The sequence below is a fragment of the Periplaneta americana genome, chromosome 10, assembly GCF_040183065.1.
Source record: "Periplaneta americana isolate PAMFEO1 chromosome 10, P.americana_PAMFEO1_priV1, whole genome shotgun sequence".
NCBI classification, from domain to species: Eukaryota; Metazoa; Arthropoda; class Insecta; order Blattodea; family Blattidae; genus Periplaneta; species Periplaneta americana.
Window position 1 is genome coordinate 64707022 of NC_091126.1, and position 22634 is coordinate 64729655.

General features: G+C 37.9%; 1 protein-coding gene across 1 annotated transcript in view; it reads left to right on the plus strand.

Moving 5' to 3' along the window:
• The first annotated feature begins 4063 nt into the window (after positions 1–4063).
• The window catches only part of LOC138707752 (allatostatin-A receptor-like), an 882364-nt gene continuing 863793 nt past the window's right edge, over positions 4064–22634 (plus strand). Inside the window, exon 1 of the mRNA XM_069837618.1 lies at positions 4064–4186. The gene's annotated coding sequence lies outside the window, so the exon portion shown is untranslated. The remainder of the gene's footprint in view (positions 4187–22634) is intronic.

A 22634-nucleotide genomic window follows, 5' to 3' on the forward strand; every position in this document is an offset into this window, starting at 1 on the left:
GTGTGGACGTCTGTATTTATGTTCCTAATTATGTCAGGTGAGGAATACAGTGCTTGCAGTTGTTCGTTTTGTAATTTTTCCTCTATTCTCTTGTAAATTCATCCCTCTTAGCCCCAAATATTTTTATAAGCACCTCATTCTCAAACACCCCTAACCTCTGTTCCTCTCTCAAACTTATTCTTCTTTCACCAAAAAATAATTTTAGGTCGTAATTATTATTCCGCGAGAAGTTACTAGTTCTTCAATTGGGCGGAGTTACGCAATAAGAGACCAAGCGTCAAAAACCTGTTTCGAGATATTAGCTATTGAAATAAATCTGTTTATTTTTTATAAAACATTTTATGCAAGAAGTATTATAACATTCATACTATTACAAAAAAATATAGCACAAATAATACCAACAAATGTTAACCGATTTTTGATAAGAGACCAGCAGTTGAATTAATATTGCAAAGCAAAATAAATAAATGAATTTTATGCAATAAATTTTAGAAGAAAAGTTTTCCGGGCTATGAGGCCGTGGTCCGTTGGTTGTGTGACCAAACGTTTCGTTCACTGCTGCGGTGAACATCTTCAGTGGTGTAAATTGCTGGTGCGGCTGGTTCTACTGCGCGTCCTTGCAAGAGGGGAGTTGGGGCTGTGAAAAACTGAATATGTGAGCTCCAAGCCTCTTGGCCACATGTCTCACTTCGGGTTTCGCAGCCCCAGTGAAGTAGCGCTAGAAATTTCGAGGACGAAAGCCGAAAGTGGACGTAACTGATTAGCTACAACATACGGAGAGGGGAAGGGGTGGGAGTAAAGATTAGATTAGATTAGATTAGATTTATTTATTTAACCTGGTAGAGATAAGGCCGTCAGGCCTTCTCTGCCCCTCTACCAGGGGGCTACCTGATCCGGAGGAGAGACGCGATGGTACCAAGTAGGAGGAGAAGTGATAGAAGTCTAGGCACGAAAACGTAATAACCAATTTGTCCATAACCATTGTCATAATATTTCTTCATTTCATGTTCATTTTATTCTTCGTGTGGGTAACAAAATTGGGGATTTCCAATTGAATTATGAAAAAAAGTTGTTTTTTTACACTTTAGGTCTACATCAATATGCGGCAACGTGCAATCTTGAACTGACTGAAATAAATACTTCTATGCAGGCTTTTACTTGCAGTGTGCCTATGATAAGCTAGTCGCAATAGCATCCACACAGGAAAAGAGAGAGATAGTGAGGGAGAGGAAGGGAGGGAGAGAGAGAGAGAAAGCTTCGGGGTCTCAGAAAACCAACCGTCCGAGTAGAGCCATGGGCTACTCAAGCGATTATCAAGACTTTCACATCTCCTTTTGAGGACTTTGTAGTTCACATAATAAGCCAATCCTTTGTGTTCGCTCTTTCTCTCCTGTACTTTCCTTTACACGAAAATTGAATAACATTCACAACATGAAGGTTTTTGAAAGTTCCCATATTTGCACGATGATCCGCCAGCCGTTATAATTGGTTTTCGAAATCAGATAACACTATTTGCAGTAGGTAGCTCAGAGTTTGTTTTAATCTATTTATCGACAATTTTAAATGCTGTCCATTGACATGATTTTTTTAATTTATTGAAAAAAATAACATTAGCGCTTTATTTTCAAGGTCGATAGCACTGAAGTGCAGCTATCTTTGATTTTCTAGTCCCTAACCATATTATCACAGTCTAGTATATACAGTCACGAAGCTTGAGTTGTGAGGGTGCTAGGAACAATAGACTGTGCCGGAACTATTTTGCATTGCCTGTAATGGAGCGATATTAGCGATCCTAGTGGTTATCAACTATCTGTGGATCCATATTTACTACGCATTGAGCTTCGTGACTGTATATACTAGACTGTGATATTATGTTGTGCCGACTTCACACGTTGCGAGACTCCATGGATGTGACCTTGGCAAAACGCAGGACCACCGCAAATATATCACAGGACAATCACAAGACTACGGAAGAAATCCAGTCCCCTAGATAAATATTCTTCCACTGCCTAATCTGAAATCGAATCACGGACCGCTTGGATGAGCATGTTTCACTTAAGAACCTAAAATTCCGATAACTTTTGATGACCTAATTACCGGCTGTATCATAAAAAGGTATAACATTCTTATTGAATTTGGTATTCCCAAGAAACTAGTTCGATTAATTTAAATGTGTCCCAATGAAACTTACAGCAGAATCCGTATAGACCAGTTCTGTCTGATTCTTTTCCAATTCACTGCGGGTTAAAGCAAGGAGATGCACTTTCACATTTACTTTTTAACTTTGCTCTAGAATATGCCATTAGGAAAGTTCAGGATAATACAGAGGGTTTAGAATTGAACGGGGTACATCAGCTTCTTGTCTATGCGGATGACGTGAATATGTTAGGAGAAAATCCACAAACGATAGGGGAAAACACGGAAATTTTACTTTAAGCAAGTAAAGCGATACGTTTGGAAGTAAACCCCGAAAAGACGAAGATATTATTATGTCTGGTGATCAGAATATTGTACAAAATGGAAATATAAAAATTTGAGATTTATCTTTCGAAGAGGTAGAAAAATTCAAATATCTTGGAGCAACAGTAACAAATATAAATGACACTCGGGAGGAAATTAAACGCAAAATGAATATGGGAAATGCCTGTTATTATTCGGTTGAGAGGCTTTTGTCATCTAGTCTGCTGTAAAAAATCTGAAAGTTAGAATTTGTAAAACAGTTATATTACTTGTTGTTCTGTATGGTTGTGAAACTTGGACTCTCACTTTGAGGGAGGAACAGAGATTAAGAGTGCTTGAGAATAAGTTTCGTAGGAAAATATTTGGGGCTAAAGGGATGAAGTTACAGGAAAATGGACAAAGTTACACAACGCAGAACTACACGCATTGTATTCTTCACCTGACATAATAAGGAACATTAAATCCAGATGTTTGAGATGGGCAGGGCATGTAGCACGTATGGGCGAATCCAGAAATGCATTTAGAGTGTTAGTTGGGAGACTGGAAGGAAAAAGACCTTTGGGGAGGCCGAGACGTAGATGGGAGAATAATATTAAAATGGATTTGAAGGAGGTGAGATATAGGCTTAAGGACTTTACTAATAGACGCTAGTATATTATACACACTACTTAAAGTGTGTAATTGATATCTTGTTATTTGAAGTGTTCTGTCAGTGAGGAAATGTGTTGTGCAAGTGAAGTGTGTTGATGTCAGTGAAGTGGCTGTGCAAAGTATTTGAACAGTGAAATGGTTAGAAGTGTCAGTAGAATCAGTGCAGTGAGTGAGTTAACAGCGAAATAAGTGTGGTGCCGAAAGGTACTTGTGCAGGTATGAACCTGTTACACTCGTGGGTCTTAGTTCGAACTTAGGGTTATGATACGAATTAGATTTACTTTAAATGTTATTTTAAGTGACCATGCTTCATTTAATTTAGGATGCTCCTTGTTATTAATATTATTTTATTATTATTATTATTATTATTATTATTAATTTTTTATTATTTGTGTTTATTATTAATTGACACTGAGTGTAATTAGTTACCACTGCCACCGGGTATATACCCATTTGCAGTGTGAATACATACATACATACATACATACATACATACATACATACATACATACATACATGCATGAAGATAGAGATTGGATTGATTTTGCACAGGATAGGGATCGATGGCGGGCTTATGTGAGGGCGGCAATGAACCTCCGAGTTCCTTAAAGGCCATTTCTAAGTAAGTTGTATCATAAACAGGTTCTCTCCGTTCAGTCTAATCATTTCCTGATGCCAAATTCAGCGAACAGAAACTTTGAATCCAAGCAAATCTGCGAGCTTGGAATAATTCGGACTTGTAAAACAGTTCCGGATCCGATTGCCCCATGAGAGGCTCTCGTCGGAAACCCATTCAGTTCAGCGTCGGGATTTCATTCAGAACTGCATAAGCCAGTAATAATTTTACAATCTCCTCGATGTCGGAACGCTCGTAAGCCTCATCTCGCAACTTTATTCAGTTGTGCCTCTCGGAGCTGAACGTCTCGTATGTTTTTTTTTTTCCTCAGCTTCCGAGGCATGGCTGAGGCGCATGGTCCGGTCCACGGTAGGCTTCGCAACTCGCAGGGTCGTTCGCGCACTCGGCGTCAGTTCCTCCAGTCGGGCGTCGGACGCGGCATCGCGACGCGAGGACCAGGTGAGTGCAGTCCACGCTTCTGCCACGTTTGTGTTTGTTTGTGATTACCTTTTGCTTCACTCTTCTGTCCGAAACAGGAATAAAATATTACGTGGCCCTGTTTCATAAATTAGACGCGGATTAAATTAAATCAAAGCAAAAAAAAAATGGAGCTTTTTAATTAAATATTTAACTGGAAACTATCTTAGATAAAGTTTCTAGTCACTCAACATGACAGTTAAGAGAATATCTGATTGCAATATCTTCGTACATTAAATAAAACACGAAAATTGCGAGCGTACAAGAAGTTAAAGAGCTTTTAATGAAGTTGTTTTGTAGCCTTGTATTCAGCTCCAACATGTAACGGAATAATTCTGATGATTTTCTTATTCTTTATGAAGAATTAGTTGAATTAATTTAAAAAATTTTAAATATAGAAACTTATTTTCTATTAATAAATATAGTTTCATTTAGGAAGAGGAATTAAGAAATATATTGTTGTGTTTTCTTTCTAAACAAACTGGTGTAAAAAAAATCAAGCTAGAATTTAAAAAACATATTGTTCGTATCATAATTTCGTCGTGCGTTTCTCTTCCGTAAAAAATTTGGGAGAAATGGTATTTTCACATAACAACGTCCTTATTTGAAATTTCCTTGTTACAAATTGTGCGAGTTCAACAAACGATGTAAATATATATGTATTCTGTTTCGTTTCCGACGAGAAATTTAACAAATTGCTGTGTGCGTAAAGAGAAAACTATGTGTTGTGAATATTTGTATTTTTAATTCCTTAATACCAAAGACATAGACTTGAATAACATTGATCACATTCGAAATATTTAATTTTGTTTTAAAACACATAATTCAATAAAAATAAAAATGGGTGTTTTTCTAAGTGGACGCATAATTTAAGGGGGAGGTACGTTTTACAATTGAATACCTACCGAAATAAGGGTATATTTATGGTGCATTGTTTCCCTATGCACTTAGACCCTTAAATGTAAAAATTAAATATAATTAACTTTTATATCTCAGTATTTTCCAGTTCTCGTGAAGTGAAATTTGATATAATTAGGCCTACAATAAATTCCTTCCGCTGTAATCTGCATTTTAATTTAAATATATTCTTTACATTAACAGTAATTCATGTATAAAAGTTATACATGATAATTTTCAAGTCATCGTAGATTTTGTTGTATTATCCAGAGACCTGTATATATTGTAATGACTGTTTATTCGAAATTTTTGTTAAACTACATTAATAAAGAAACTAAAACATTTTATTTATTTACTATTTTATTTATTATGCAATATACCAGTATAAATTTCACGTTTTACGACCTATGTTAATAAATAACGAATGCTACAGCATACATTATATTGTATCGCGCTAAGATGTTCAAAAACACACATACAGTCAAATTTTCGTTAAATTATCTCAGAAACTTATTGAGTTATTAAGGAAAACAAATGTAAATTTTAAGATTACGGGGAACGACCGACAAAAATAGATATAAAAAGACTCGAGGCGACATGAGTGCATGTTAGAGAGCATATCTCCGACATTACTAAAGATATCTAGAAGTTCTTCGTCAGAGGAAAAAGAAAAGTATTTTCCATAAAGAAAGAATAAATTGAAATTTTTCATTTTTACCATTGATGTGTATGCCCCCGCTTAAATTTTAAAGAAATGCTAATCGAAATCTTGAGAAAATCGTTACTATTCTGTGTATAGGCTTGCTTTGCTCGTCCCGATAACAGCCCAGCTTGGTGAGACAGGATATCTGGGAATTACTACGACATCCTGTTCTGTATGAATTATAGATCTTTGGGAATTGCGTTCGACAATAATCAGTCGAGATGTTTAATCTTATCTCCAACTTGATAATTAACCAGATAAAGTTTCATTTCTATAAACGTAACTGTTATGGGAGTCGTTTTAATTAATTTTTACGGAAAAAATTATTTGCGTGTTTAACTGAAATTTTTACGTGGTATTTTCATTGCCATTGCATATTCCTTTCGTTGCCGTCCCCTCATATAAGAGGAAAAGCAAGAGGACGGTTACGATTTTATTCTTCTATCCACGGAATAACCCTCCAATACTCGCGCGGCATACATTTTTTTAATCCGCTGCTGTTTATTACGTTATCACATCTCTGATTTCAATGCTGATAGCGTGAAATTTCCAGTATCTTCCTGTTAAATTTTAGCTCTGATTTCTGGAGTGTTTGGATATAATTGTGACTTTTTTCTGTGTAGCAATATATACGATTTTAGAGTGGATTACAAATGTAGTCCACGCGAGTGCTAACTCCAGTGTTTTAACAGGTGAGAGTATAAGCGTGTATTTTATATTTCCTTATTCTGTAATGTGATTTATTCCTATGAGTCATTTAGAAGATATTTTTACACGTATTTTCTATTGTTGCAGTGGTTATTTTATTCTGCTATATAAATGATTACGTGAACATATTTGATAAGACAGAACAATGACTTCTTCTCATATGAAACTGACATGTACTTGAATCCAATAGTAACTTAAATTTTAGGATTAGAAGTTAACTCTAGGGTGTAGTTTAAAGTAACTAACAACAAAGTCATATAATAATAACTATAGGCTTTTAAATTATATTCTTTGCATCATATTACCACTCATTATATTATATTGACATCATTGATTTAAATCCTAATTTCAAACAGAGTTAAATAAATTATTGTTACTATTATATATACTTACTTACTTACTGAATTTTAAGGGACCCGGGGGTTCATTGCCGCCCTCACATAAGCACGCCATTGGTCCCTGTCCTGAGCAAGATTAATCCAGTCTCTATCATCATATCCCACCTCCCTCAAATCCATTTTAATGTTATCCTCCCATCTACGTCTCGGCATCCCCAAAGGTATTTTTCCCTCCGGCCTACCAACTAACACTGTATATGAAATTTTGGATTCGCTCATATGTGCTACATGCCGTGCCCATCTCAAACGCCTGGATTTAATGTTCCTAATTATGTCAGGTGAAGAATACAATGCGTGTAGTTGTGTTGTGTAACTTTCTCCATTCTCCTGTAACTTCATTCCTCTTAGTCCAAACATTTTCCTAAGCACCTTATTCTCAAACACCCTTAACCTATGTTCCTCTCTCAAATTGAGAGTCCAAGTTTCACAACCATAAAGAACGACCGGTAATATAACTGTTTTATAAATTCTAACTTTCAGATTTTTTGACAGCAGACTGGATGATAAAAGCTTCTCAACCGAATAATAACAACAGGCATTTCCCATATTTATTCTGTGTATAATTTCCTCCCGAGTATCACTTATATTTCTTGCTCCCAGGTATTTCAATTTTTCCACCTCTTCAAAAGACAAATTTCCAATTCTTATATTTCCATTTCGTACAATATTCTCGTCACGAGACAGAATCATATACTTTGTCTTTTCGGGATTTACTTCCAAACCTATCTCTTTACTTGCTTCAAGTAAAATTCCTGTGTTTTCCCTAATCGTTTGTGGATTTTCTCCTAACATATTCACGTCATCCGCATAGACAAGCAGCTGATGAAACCCGTTCAATTCCAAACCCTCTCTGTTATCCTGGACATTCCTAATGGCATTCTCTAGAGCAAAGTTAAAAAGTAAAGGTGATAGTGCATCTCCTTGCTTTAGCCCACAGTGAATTGGAAAAGCATCTGACAGAAATTGACCTATACGGACTCTGCTGTACGTTTCACTGAGACGCATTTTAATTAATCGAACTAGTTTCTTGGGAATACCAAATTCATAATTATATTATAAGAATATCATATAGGCCTAAAACTTCTCACTTAACGGAGTCAAAAAAAAAATATATATATATAATAAAATTCGATATTCATACGTGCAAAAGAATTGATTATATATATATATATATATATATATATATATATATATATATATATATATATATATATATATAAATGGATGGATTACAAATGTAATACGCGCGAGTACCAGTGTCACAGATTATGACGCGAGCATTGAAGGGTTAAGTAGATTCAATTATAGAATGGAAAAAAATTGAAATGTTTAATTTACTTTCCCACATTTGAGTTAAAATAAAGCTGCATTTCTGTAAAAAAAAATATTCCGACCTAATTTTATTTACAGAATTGTAATATTGTGAAACGGAACTTGCAAATTATTTCGCTGTTCGTTTTATTGGGATTGGTCTAAACGTTTTGATTAAACTTAAAAGAATAAAAGAAGAGAAAATAGAGAAATTAATGAGAGGTCGTTTAATTGTTACACCTTACGTGGATTTACATAAAATTTACTGTAGAATGGAAATATTTTCAGTCATCTTCAGTTTGATGGAGAACTAAGGAAGTAATAATTTATTTATATGTATAATAAAATTAACCTTTATAATTTCGCACACGAAAGAGTGAAAAATGGTCCACACCTGCGGAGTAACGGTTAGAGCGTCTAGTCGCGAAACCAGATGACCCGAGTTCGAATCTCGATCGGGACAAGTTAGCTGGTTGTGGTTCTTTTTGATATCATTACGACTCTTTGCACGTTTCAATTTCTCTCCCGTTACTATAATCATGATACCCATGATCATAAAAGTTACCTTCATTATAATCATATTTTATCGTCTCTTTAACATAAAAACCAGCACTGAATCCGGTAAGACTGTTACGGTCTTCATTTAATGCCTCATATCCATAGTTTGTCTAGATGCAAAAATAAAATAATCATGACGAGATCATAAAAATTTAAAAATTTTTTAAACCATTGTTGTGAACTAATTCATATACAGGATAAGCCGTAAGTAATTTAATTAATTTCAGGGGGCTATTCTTTGATATCTTTCAAACGAAAAAGTTTAGTACAATTGAATGGGGCTTTTAGAAAAGAATTTAGTCAAAATTTGACATTTTTATTTTTACTTACAAAATTATTAAAATACTTCCAAGACGCATTGATTTACAAAGAATGAAACTTAGTCAAATCTTTCCCTGTAACTCTAACATCAAGTTGATGTTTATAGTACGGCACTGGTACGCTGGTATTTATTCACGAAAAAAAGGTTTTTGCTCTCCTGAAAGTAACAAATTTTGACTTTTTCCCTTCTAAAAAGTGCGATTCAATTTGCTCGTTTCTGCTTTCTTTCGAGATAAAAATTATTTTATATGAAAAATTTCATAGTGTTTTGGGAAATCCTCTGATTTAATTCTCAATATGCTCAGTCAATTGAAGAGACTAGTGTATTATGATAATAAATGATCGAAAGAATTCTAGTTTTGTCCTTTAAATGTATAGAAATTAGATCCTAATAAATGTAACTTTTCGTTCTGAAAAAGAATTTTAATATATTACATTGGTCCAGATTAAAATTTCTGCATATTTAAATGACAAAACTGAAATTCTTTAAATTATCTATCATCATAAAATACTGCTCTCTTAACCCTTTCTTACCTATAGATACCATATGGCAATAATTAACTTTATAGCATTTATATACTTGTGTGTTACATATGAAGGTAAATTTTGCTGGATAACTTCTACTTCAATACATTTTCATCAATATAGTTTTGTTTCAAATGTTGCCACTCCCGTAACTTGGTCACTGAATTGGTCCTAATACAGCTATTTGTTTCAACATGGATTGCTTGTAAATTTAATTTGGGTTAGAAAGGGTTAAACTAACTGAACATATTGAAAATTAAATCAATGGTTTTCCAAAAACACGCAATGATATGTTTAATATAAAACAAATTTTTATTTCGAACGGGAAGTAAAAACGAACAAAATTGTATTTAAACATATTTGTTTGAAATATCTCAAAGAATAACCCCCTGAAATTAATGACATTAATTACTGTCCACTGTGTGTACTAGAATAATCACTATGAAACCAAACTGCTTTATTCGTTCTTAACAATTTCCTATACGAGTATATTAAATAAAGTTTACATTGCGAAAGAAATCCATCATTCAACACATGTATTAAAGCACTAACAGGACATTTATGTGATCGCTTGTGTTGCGTGAAATATTTTAATTGTTTGTGTGTAATTGTTGGGTTAGGTAAGGAATTGAGGATATTAATACTACCATACAGATGAATAGTATACCCTACAAAATGATTACACAGTGGAGCCAGACGGATCGTGTGGAAAGACGCAATAATGCAATGAAAGAATAGGAACTGTGTGGAGAAATAATTTATATGTACGCGATCGCTGTACCAGCAAGGGAATTTGAAACTGCGAGGAAGAATCTATATCAGCTCCAAGCTTGAAGGCCATTTGTCTCACTCACATTTGCACCGTTCTTTTGAAGGAATATAATAGAATTTTGAAGGAAAACAGCCTAAATGGAACTCAGGTTAATGCTGTTGAATTTTTACTCATGGAGATGGAATGCGACTGCCGTGGAAACATTGTGTACATTTCCGCTGAATCGATAGTTGGTATGTTTTGTGATGCGTAGTATGGACAGGTAACACAGGCTGAAGGAGCGTCAAAGTTACAACATTAGTATACAGCTGACTTCCATTTCATATAATTTAGATTCGTTCTTGGCAATGCAATAAATATTACAACAACGAATCTTCATTTATTATAGTTACATTACGAATAATTCGTACAGAAATTGTCTTCCTACATTTTTCCTGCAGTCAACAGTCACTTAAAATTTCTATAATTTATTTTTAAGTAGTGAGAGAAACCGGCACATTAAAAAACATATATACTGCATTTTAATAACCCATAGCGCTACAGCCCGTGAACGACCTAGACCGACCAGCCGGCTGCTGGCCTCACGCCCACATGCCGAAGCAGAGGTGGACGATTATCCAACAAGACTAGAGGTATCGTGTGGTTACCACGATGGTCCCCCCAGCCGTCATAGCTGGCATTCGCAACCGAATTTCGCTGCCTATCGTAGCTCCCCAAGTGCATCACGATGCTGGGTGGGCACCGGTCCCATACACCGGCCGAAATTTCATGAGAAATTTTCTTCCCCCATGAAGATTCGAACCAGCGCGCATTCCGTAACGCGAGTCCTAGGCAAGATGCTTTAGACCACGACGCCACGGCGCGGGACATATTGCATTTTAACTGAAGAAAAACTAGATGACACACATATATTATTTTAATGTACCGAAGTACATATGATGTTTCCATGCAGATATTCTGCGTCATCATACAATAAAAGAGTAATGGAACGGAGAAAAATTCTCTCCGGCGCCGGGATTTGAACCCGGGTTTCAGCTCTACGTGCTGATGCTTTATCCACATCTATGACGTAGTGCAGAGGGCGGCCACTAGAGGGAACCCAAGAGTTGGAACTTAATCAGAGATAATTCTGTGGTATCCGGTGTGGCTTAGTGGATAAAGCATCAGCACGTAGAGCTCAAAACTCGGGTTCAAATCCCGGCGCCGGAGAGAATTTTTCTCCGTTCCATTACTCTTTCATTGTAGATGACACAGGCTAACACGAACAGTCTCCCACGAAATCGTTAAGAAAGTAAGCTTAAAAGCCATGAGTATCCAAAACATCAGCTTGTAAAGGTAAAACATTGTTGAAAATAATAATTTGAATGAAACGGACCTTGTGCCTTGGATTTAATTGAAGAGTGTGAGCCCTAATCTCGCTCAGTCCATTTGGCCATTTTTATGATTTATACATATCTATGAGTGTTTGAAACCTCTATCGCAGGGATGTCGAACAGCGTTCTCAAAGTGTGAAACGAGGTACTGTTTCCTACCATAGCTGAGCTCAAACGACAGTCGTTAAGGTCAACCTGAACTCGCTGTATCAGTGTTCTGTACGTAGTGTGTTTATCAACTCTGACGGCTGGTATGGATATTGAACGACGATTCAATAGTAAGTGAATAGATAAATATTTGTTTACCTTAAAGGACGGAAAGCCACATTGCTTAATATATAGAAAGGAATTTGGATACCTAAGCCATCATAATATTAAAAGACATTTTAATTCGACACATGCTGAAGCTTATGGACCAGAAAAGTTATCCGGTTTCGCTCATGGGATGACCCAGTATATAAAACGCTATTGTTAATAATAATAATAATAATAATAATAATAATAATAATAATAATAATAATAATAATAATAATATCATCAACATTCATCCTTATGTAGGCCTACATTGTTTGTTCATCAGAGTTTATCAAGTGCAAATCTAAAATGAGCTTCTAATCAGTCAGTCAGATGTATAAAAGTTATCCAAGTACCAGCCGCCGCATTAGTAATTTCGCTTTTGTTTACGATCATTCGACCGGTCTGCCTGCTATCTGTGTTCAACCGTTGCACGGTAAGGGAGGAGTGAAGGCTCTTCATTTCACAGCTCGAGAGCGCTGTTCGACATCTCTACTCTATCGTCATATTTTAAGCTTTGTTTTCTTCCAAAACAACCCCAATCCTTGTCTAAAAGTTCGTGTTATTGTGCATATCACTTGAAAACTCGCTCACTACCTACACCAATGGATAAAAAATCTAGCCCAGTCCTTTCATAAAAATGGACTTAATGCGTTTTGGGATCATACTCTTCAGTTTTAGGCTATGGTAGTGACGAAATCTATAGTGTCTATAAATTTTGTCAAAATTATGAAATGTGCATTAAAGAAAGAGAGTAGTCGACACTCTTATTAAACTACATCTGTATACTGTCACGGTGGCTCATTGCTACCGCGTTGGGCTTATAATCTAGTTGGCCGGGAATCAAATCCGGATCTACTCTGAATTTATAAGTTGTGTTGGAGAAGTGCGTGGTCCAGGAAACATGGGGATTTTCTACACGGTACTCCAGTTTCCATATGACACCCCAAAATTTCTCCATCATTATTCACTAAGATCGTGATCTAAATCCCCCGTCTGAAGTGCACTCTGGACAATCTCTGACAAACTAAGTGGTCTATGCTTCTTGACACTAGCGTCATCTGTGAGTATGCTCGTGGGTTCGTGGCGAATAACGGGAAATTAAGAATCTTGTCATTGGACAAAAGAAAACAATATATCTGTAATGTACAGTGTCTGTCTCATGTAATTCATTCATTCATTCATTCATTCATTCATTCATTCATTCATTCATTCATTCATTCATTCATTCATTCATTCAGAATGTTCTGCCCAAAGGCAGGTCTTTCACTGCAAACCCAGCATTTAATATTTTTTGCCTTCCTCTTTGTCTCCTCATATGATCCACATATCTTAATGTCATCTATCATCTGATATCTTCTTCTGCCCTGCACTCTTTTCCCGTTCACCATTCCTTCCAGTGCATTCTTCACAAGGCAGTTCCTTCTCAACCAGTAACCCAGCCAATTCGTTTTCCTCTTTCTGATCAGTTTCAACATAATTCTTTCTTCACCCACTCTTTCCAACACATCTTCGTTTCTTATTCTGTCTGTCCATTTCACACGTTCCATCCTTCTCCATGTCCACATTTCAAATGCTTCTAGCCGTTTCTCTTCACTCCGTCGTAATATCCATATTTGTGCCACTTACAATGCCACACTCCACACAAAGCACTTCACTAGTCTTTTCCATAGTTCTTTCTCCAGAGGTCCGCAGAATATGCTTCTTTTTTATTAAAATCTTCCTTTCCCATTGCTATTCTCCTTTTGGCTTCTTGGCAGCAGCTCATCTTATTGCTTATAATACACCCTAAGTATTTAATGCTTCCACTTGCTCTACTGCGTCATTTAGAATTAGCAAGTTTACCTCCTTTACTTTTCTTCCTATGTCCATGGTCTTCGTCTTGTTGGCATTTGTCTTCATCCCATTATTGCTCACAGCTGTCATTTAGCTCTAGTAGCATATTCCTTAGTATTATCTCCTCTTCTGCAAATAATATCGGGACTATAAGAGGAGCAAATGTCTCATTAATACATTACTGAATGATAAATTCGACTATAAGGAACGTTGGAAAATCGAAAGAAAATAAATAATAAACAGATTGACTGTACATGTTTGACATAACATTATCACACGAAGACATTCAGATGGGAGCTAATGCACACTCCTGATTCCGCCTGCGAAACCATTAAATACCGTACATCCGACATGTATGGACTGATATTTGGGCTGCCTAAACAAAAATTAAGGGGAGAGGATGGTATTTTTTAAAACTTTTTTCCTGTTTGGTGTAAAATATTAATATTTGGTATGTAGAGAGCTCATAGCTGTAGCAACACAACTAAAAATATATACAGGGTGCGTCAGAAAGAACGGATGGATTTCACATGGCAAGAAAATTGTAAAGATTCATCAAATCAAAAATTTATTGTTATCAACATATTCACCAATACATGCAGTTTATTTATGGAAAACAACATCATCCATATGATGTCCTTGGCTTTCAATACAGGCATCGAGGCGTTTTCTGATGTTCGCCATCACTTTCACAGTCATAGCTGGTGCAATTGCCACGATTTCTTCACGAATCGCTGTCTTCAGTTCGTCCAGTGTATGTGATCGATGTTTACAAACTTACGCCTTCAAATGGTCCCAAAGAAAGAAGTCGCAGGTCGCGAGATCTTACAGTAGCCTCGGACAATCTCAGTGCAATAGAATTTCGTCCAGGTGATTTCTTCTTCAATGTTGAACCTGTGATACGAAATGAAGCCACCCACCGCAAAATTGTATTCCGAGTTGGAATCCTAGCGTGACATCCGATGTCGAAATGAGTCCTGAGTGGCGATCACAGACTCTTCATTTTTCAAAAATGCCTTTACGATGAAAGCATGTTGTACACCAGACCAACACAATATTCTCAACTGAAACTGCATTCTATGGCTGACCCAACAGTCGTGGCCCCCCTCACTATATGTCTCTCCTCGTTGCGTATCGATAGTTTGAAATCCATCCGTTCTTTCTGACGCACCCTTTATTTTGAAAAAAATATATATATATATTTGGGGCCCATATTTGAAAAAAAATATATACCCAATGCAGGATTTTATTAAAACCGATATATCTAAACCGTTTTTAAAGGTAGATTCATCCAGTTTTTTTTTGCAATATACTTGCAAAAGCATGCTCTACAAACTGTCTGTAACAGAATTTTGATATTAGTCCCTACGTTTGTAAAATAAACAATTAAAATTAAAATTTAGTAACACTTTTCTGAATTTCTTTCTTGCAAACAAACGGACGAAGTTTTAAAATGAAATCAATTAACAAAATTCTCTTATAGAGGAAAGTTTCCTAATAGTCTAAAGAATGTGTGTTATAAATTTCATGCATGCATCTTTAATAGTTCAGAAGTTATATCCATTTTTGTCTGGCAATGTAGCAAAAAAATGAAGTTGCCATAAACCGATAAAAGGCGGCGAGTGATTTTAAAACGTTTAAAAATGGCGTCTCAACATCCGATAAGGGCACAAATACCCACGAAATGTTATACAATGCATTCCACACATATCAAAGGGTATTTTAAAGATTTTTTTTAATTCAATTTACCGGAAACAACAATAAAAGGGGGCGAGTGATTTAAAAAACCATAACGCAAGAAGTTTAACAATGGCGTCTCAAAATCTGATAAGGGCACAAATACCCACAAAATATTATGCTATGCATTCCACACACATCACAGGGTATTTTAAAGAATTTTTTTTTTTGAAAATTTACTCATTTTTCACCAGAAGATACCATCCTCTCCCCTTAACGGCTTAAATCAGACACCCTGTACATATGGCTCGAGATTTTGCTGACGCGCTGAATCACCGCTAAGACGGATGTTGCTTGCCAGTGTTACTTTTGAACGACTCTATATTGAAGTCTGTTACATTCAGAAAGCTTTATATGGAAGAAACAGGGTTTAAATTAATGTAAAACTTTCAGGTAGTATTTCATTTCACTTTCCCCAGTCTACTTTAATATATTAATTACATATAAATTCTCTCTTAACTTAATCTTGAAATTAATAAATGCACAGTCATTTCTTCCGCACTCTCTTTGCAAAAAAAAGTTACATTAAATTATTAGTTGAATTTGCTTTTAGTAATACATAAACTGCTGTTACCTTTAAGAATTCTAAGAGCGTTAAGATTCGTTTCTAAAGTACAAAAAAGTAATAGGCGGGCACTTTTAGAAAAGTAAATTAATTTAGAGTTAGAGACATGTAGATATCGTGCTATTAAGCATTTCAACATAATAAAGCGTACTGCTGTTAAATTTATATCAAATAAGATTAATTAATTACCGACATTCGTATTTCTGTTATTCTGATTAACACAATTTAATTAACTTTCCTTCGAAAACTATACACCTAAATCCAGCGACGCAAACATTCACAAAACATTTACTGTATTTAGAAGAAATAGCCCTCTCACACTCATTGATTTTAAATAATCATGTAATACTTAACCATCCCAATGTTTGATTTTTTTAAAGGAAACAATTTGCTTAATCAATAATATTAATAAAAATCTTATAACCAAGGTTTTGAAGATACACATAAAAATAAAATTAATAATTTGATTTGCTGTCATTTTCTCTATTGCCATTACAGATACATTAAAAGAGGTAAATTATTATTATTATTATTATTATTATTATTATTATTACTATTACTATTATTATTACTATTACTATTATTATCATTATTATAATTATAATTTTAATTATAATTATTATTATTATTATTATTATTATTATTATTATTATTATTATTATTATTATTATTATTATTATTATTATTATTAGGCCCTGTTGCTGCTTTTGCTAAGGAATGCTTGTAGAAAAATAGTTTCCCTTTACAACAATATATTTTTAGTTTATATTATTCAATATCACAGCATTTTTGTTGGACTACGTAATTCATATTCCTTGCAACATCGTCCATTACTTGAGTTTCACATGTTCAATTCCATGACACAATAAATCTATTTTTATCGAATTTCATCTCTCATGCGATTTTAAAATTATGTGATGCAACGAATAGTGACTTTACATTAACCCGTTCACAAACCGCAGTAAATCTTGATTATATTTGCGAGGATATGTTTTTGTATGAATAGCTTCTTATGGATGTTGATCTGAAGTTAGATGAATTAATTTCAACTGCAAATTGGAAAAGTTGTACAAGATTTTCAAGAAATCCAAGAGTTGCGTGATATTTCACGGTTTTGTACCTATGTTTCGTGGTTTAGTTTTTCACAGCAGTCATCAAGTTTTTTTCATTAAAATATTTCTTTTCAAGTTGACACCAATATGAGAGAGAATAATAAAATTATAATATAACTTTATAGTAAATTTCGAACGAAGTTTAAAGTAATTACTTTTAGAATAACTCTTCTCGGGTTCTCAGCCAGGTGAGTTGGAGATTTACTTTCAAGCTTTCGATGGCTAGCTCCGCCAACTTCTTCAGGGAATGAAGTGATGTGGGACGAAAAATCGAAAAATCGAAAGAGAATTGGGAGGACAAATTTAAAAGGTACGCAAAACGCGTCCTTGCAAGGGGTTGGGGGCTGTACAAAATTAAATATGTGAGCTCCAAGCCTGTTGGCCACTAGTCTCACTCCGGGTTACGCTGCTCCCCTGAAGGAGCTCTAGAAAATTTTGAAGGGGAAGCCGAAATTGGACGTAACCTCTTAGGTACCACATACGCGAGGGGGACTGAGATTTGATCAAGTGATCACGGAATGGGGCGAGGAGGAGTTGGCTGGTGTTTGCCGTTAGGATGGCAAGACGCCGTCATCTGTTGTTCGATGACAAAGCATGTGAAGGCCGTCGGAAGAAGCGCCGTGAAATCTAATCTGCAATTTGAGAGGTCCCTGTCCTTTCAATTTGCGACTAATTGAGTGACATCGTATATTTAATAGACTATTTATAGTATCTGAACTAGGGCATACGTCGTTTATAATAAGGGGGGAATATATATGGGGAAGGGCATATAGGTCCGTGGCCCATTTCTTATAGGGCTCATCCCGACATTTGTCTTACACCTGAGGAAAACCACGGAATACCTTAGGCAAAATGAGTTGTCTCATGTATAAGAGACTAGCCAATTTGGCTATTATGTAGGAGGTGATTGTTGTCATGAGCCTTGTTGAATCCTCTCAATTTTCAGACAAGCCATTTGGCTATATGATGGCTCAATTACGAAGAGGGGGGAGAGATGTAATTAGTTAATTAATTTAAAGTAATTAGGGAGATTAATGGGGATATGAGTGCAGGTCCGTGGCCCATTTCTTTTAGGGCTCATCCCGACATTTGTCTTAGCGCCTTAGGAAAACCACGGAAAAACGTTAGGCAGGATGAGTTTTCTCAACATCAGAGACTAGCCAGTTGGCTCTTAGGTTGAATTATTCTATGAATCGATGGATATATACTAGCCAATTGGCTCTATGATAGTTCCATCGATCAACAAAAGTAGATATTGTTAGGGAGGGATTTTGATTAGCCCAGTTAAGACAAGGTCATTTCAAAGCGGTTGCACTATCCAAGGAGTCTCATGGAGTTGAGTCGTGGCTACCAAAACCTGGGAGTAACGCCAGCCTCCCTGTCCTCCTGTCTCAATAGTATAGCTAATGGACCTGTCTGGTGTCTACGCCGTAACCTAGGATCATACTGGCCGAGGCCAGATATGAGCGGGTTGGGGTTAGCACGAGCTTCCGCATATAGGTTCCTAGCCAGTCGAGCAATGAACTCGTCTATGGTTGGCAACTCTAGTTCATCATGGAACTTTCTTCTCGAGGCGACTCGGGGGAGATGGATAATGAGTTGAATCACCTGGTTTTGGACAACTTGGAGTTTACGGAGATGGGACACTGCCACAAACCCCCATGCGGTTGCGGCATAGGTAATGACAGAGCGAATGAGGGCCTTATACATGGTAAGTCCTACCCTCAGGTTGTCAGGAGTTAAGGCCGCCAGAATGGGATAGTGTCTAACTATCAGCCCGTTGGCCTTACGATGTGGGACGAAAAATCGAAAAAAATCGAAGGAGAATTGGGAGGAAAATTTAAAAGGTACGCAAAACGCGTCCTTGCAAGGGGTTGGGGGCTGTAAAAAAATAAATATGTGAGCTCCAAGCCTGTTGGCCACTAGTCTCACTCCGGGTTACGCTGCTCCCCTGAAGGAGCTCTAGAAAATGTTGAAGGGGAAGCCGAAATTGGACGTAACCTCTTAGGTACCACATACGCGAGGGAGACTGAGATTTGATCAATTGATCACGGAACGGGGCGAGGAGGAGTTGGCTGGTGTTTGCCGTTAGGATGGCAAGACGCCGTCATCTGTTGTTCGATGACAAAGCATGTGAAGGCCGTCGGAAGAAGCGCCGTGAAATCTAATCTGCAATTTGAGAGGTCCCTGTCCTTTCAATTTGCGACTTATTCAGTGACCTCGTATATTTAATAGACTATTTATATTACATGAACTAGGGCATACGTCGTTTATAATAAGGGTGGAATATATATGGGGAAGGGCATATAGGTCCGTGGCCCATTTCTTATAGGGCTCATCCCGACATTTGTCTTACGCCTGAGGAAAACCACGGAATATCTTAGGCGAGATGAGTTGTCTCATGTATAAGAGACTAGCCAATTTGGCTATTATATAGGAGGTGATTGTTGTCATGAGCCTTGTTGAATCGTCTCAATTTTGAGACAAGCCATTTGGCTATATGATGGCTCAATTACGAAGAGGGGGAGAGATGTAATTAGTTAATTAATTTAAAGTAATTAGGGAGATTAATGGGGATATGAGTGCAGGTCCGTGGCCCATTTCTTTTAGGGCTCATCCCGACATTTGTCTTAGCGCCTTAGGAAAACCACGGAAAAACCTAGACAGGATGAGTTGTCTCAATATCAGAGACTAGCCAGTTGGCTCTTAGGTAGAATGACTCTATGAATCGATGGATATATACTAGCCAATTTGCTCTATGATACTTCCATCGACCAACAAAAGTAGATATTGTTAGGGAGGGATTTTGATTAGCCCAGTTAAGACAAGGTCATTTTAAAGCGGTTGCACTATCCAAGGAGTCTCATGGAGTTGAGTCGTGGCTACCAAAACCTGGGAGTAACGCCAGCCTCCCTGTCCTCCTGTCTCAATAGTATAGCTAATGGACCTGTCTGGTGTCTACGCCGTAACCTAGGATCATACTGGCCGAGGCCAGATATGAGCGGGTTGGGGTTAGCACGAGCTTCCGCATACAGGTTCCTAGCCAGTCGAGCAATGAACTCGTCTATGGTTGGCAACTCTAGTTCATCATGGAACTTTCTTCTCGAGGCGACTCGGGGGAGATGGGTAATGAGTCGAATCACCTGGTTTTGGACAACTTGGAGTTTACGGAGATGGGACACTGCCGCAAACCCCCATGCGGGTGCGGCATAGGTAATGACAGAGCGAATGAGGGCCTTATACATGGTAAGTCCTACCCTCAGGTTGTCAGGAGTTAAAGCCGCCAGAATGGGATAGTGTCTAACTATCAGCCCGTTGCCTTACGAAGAATGGATTGGATGTGATCTCGGAAGTTGAGATGAGAGTCCATAATGATCCCTAAATATTTAATTTGGTTCATCCACGGCATTTCTCGTCCGAAAAGTGTGGGTCGTGGTGGTATGTCTTCGAGCCTCGCTCTTAGTGAAAAGAGTATGGCCTGACATTTCTCTACATTGACCTTGATTCTCCAGTCGTGGAATCACGGCTGGAGGTGATCTAAGATCGACTGCAATCTACGGGACGCTAATCTATAGGTTTTGCCCATCGCCAAGAGCGCAGTGTCGTCTGCATAGATATACAGATGACTACTTCTGCCGTGGATGTAGCGGAACGGGAGGTGATTAATGAATATATTGAAAAGTATGGGCCCGATAATGGAACCCTGTGGGACTCCTGCGTGAATTTCACGGGGGTGGAGAAACTAGAGCCTACACGGGTTTTGAATGTACGGCCTCAGAGGTAGTTAGAAATGAGGCGTATCATTCCATCTGGGACTCTCATGCCCAGTAACCTTGTCGAATGCTCGCTCGATGTCCAGGTAAGCTGCAGCTACTACACACTTCGTGCTCATAGCCCAGGTAATGTCCTCCGTCATGCGGAGTGCCTGGAGTGTAGTGGAACGACCAGGGTGGAAACCGAACTGCTCGTTCCTGATTTGGGGCAACACTACTTCAGTGAGACGTCTATGTATGACCCGTTCCGCCAGTTTGCTGAGACAACTGAGGAGACTAATAGGCCTATAGTTGCTTGGATTCGTCTTATCCTTTCCGGGCTTTGGAAAGAGAACTACGTGAGCCTCTTTCCAGGGAATGGGATAGTGACCGGAAGCCGAAATGTTATTAATTATCTCTGCTATGCGCTTCATGGCTGACTTTGGGAGATGCTGCAATATAATTCCTTGGATACCGTCGGCTCCTGCGGCCTTATGAGGGCCGAGGCGACGAATGAAATTGGCGACCTCGTGGGTGTTCGTAGGTCGTATCCCATTTTCCGGCTCCCTGCTAAGGAGGTCTCGAACCGATTCCTCAACAGCTCTGATATGGGGCAAGTTTAAATTTTGTTCCACGGGTTGAAAAGTGGTCTCTAAAACGTCTGCCAGAGCGGTAGCCTTCTCCTCAGGAGTAAAGGCCGTGACATCTGGACCGACTACTAATGGGTGAATAGATTGAGACGGATTGGACAGAGCTCGAGATACACGCCAGACATCTGACATGTTTCTGCTGTCCATCGTCTCAACCTTGGATTTCGAAGCATCCACGACCGTTTCGTGGACCGCCTCACTGATCCGCCTGCGCAAGCGGTTCATTTCTATTCTATGTTCATCTAACCTAGTACGCTTCCACAATGTTCTTGCTCTATTGCGGGCGATCTTTAGGTCTCTAATATGGGCTGGGAGCTGCATCCGTCCCGGTTGTGAAGACCGTTTCGGTATTGCAGCAACCATTGCCTTCTTTATGCACTCCGTCAGGTCGCTAAATGACCTATCTATCCCTGCCGGAGTGACTTCATGGGGGAGTGGTGGAAGCGTAGCGGCTACCTGGTCTCGGAAGAACACCCAGTCTGCCGCCTTGTAGTTGAATTTCTCAGCGGTTGGGGAGAGTTCAACTGGGTGCATGATCTCCATTATCACCGGTAGGTGGTCGGACGGAAGATCATCCAGGGTTGTTAGTCTCGCTCTAGTTGTGAGACCTTTCACCAGAGCGATGTCTATTATGTCAGGCAGTTGATTTGCAGCAGCCGGTACGTGTGTGGGTTCCCTAGGGGCCATCACGACGTATCCGTTTCCTGTAGAATTTAGGAAAAGCCTATAGCCCTGCCGATTGGGGCGTTGACAGTTCCAGCTAGCGTGCTTCGCGTTGAGGTCGCCGGCGACTACGAATCTATCGGACAGACTTGTCACTATATCTAAATCGCGTTCATTTAGTGTGCCCGGAGGACTGTAGGCAGCCATAAGCAGAAAGGGGAGTCTGCCTATGTAGGCTCTAATAGCCACTGCCTC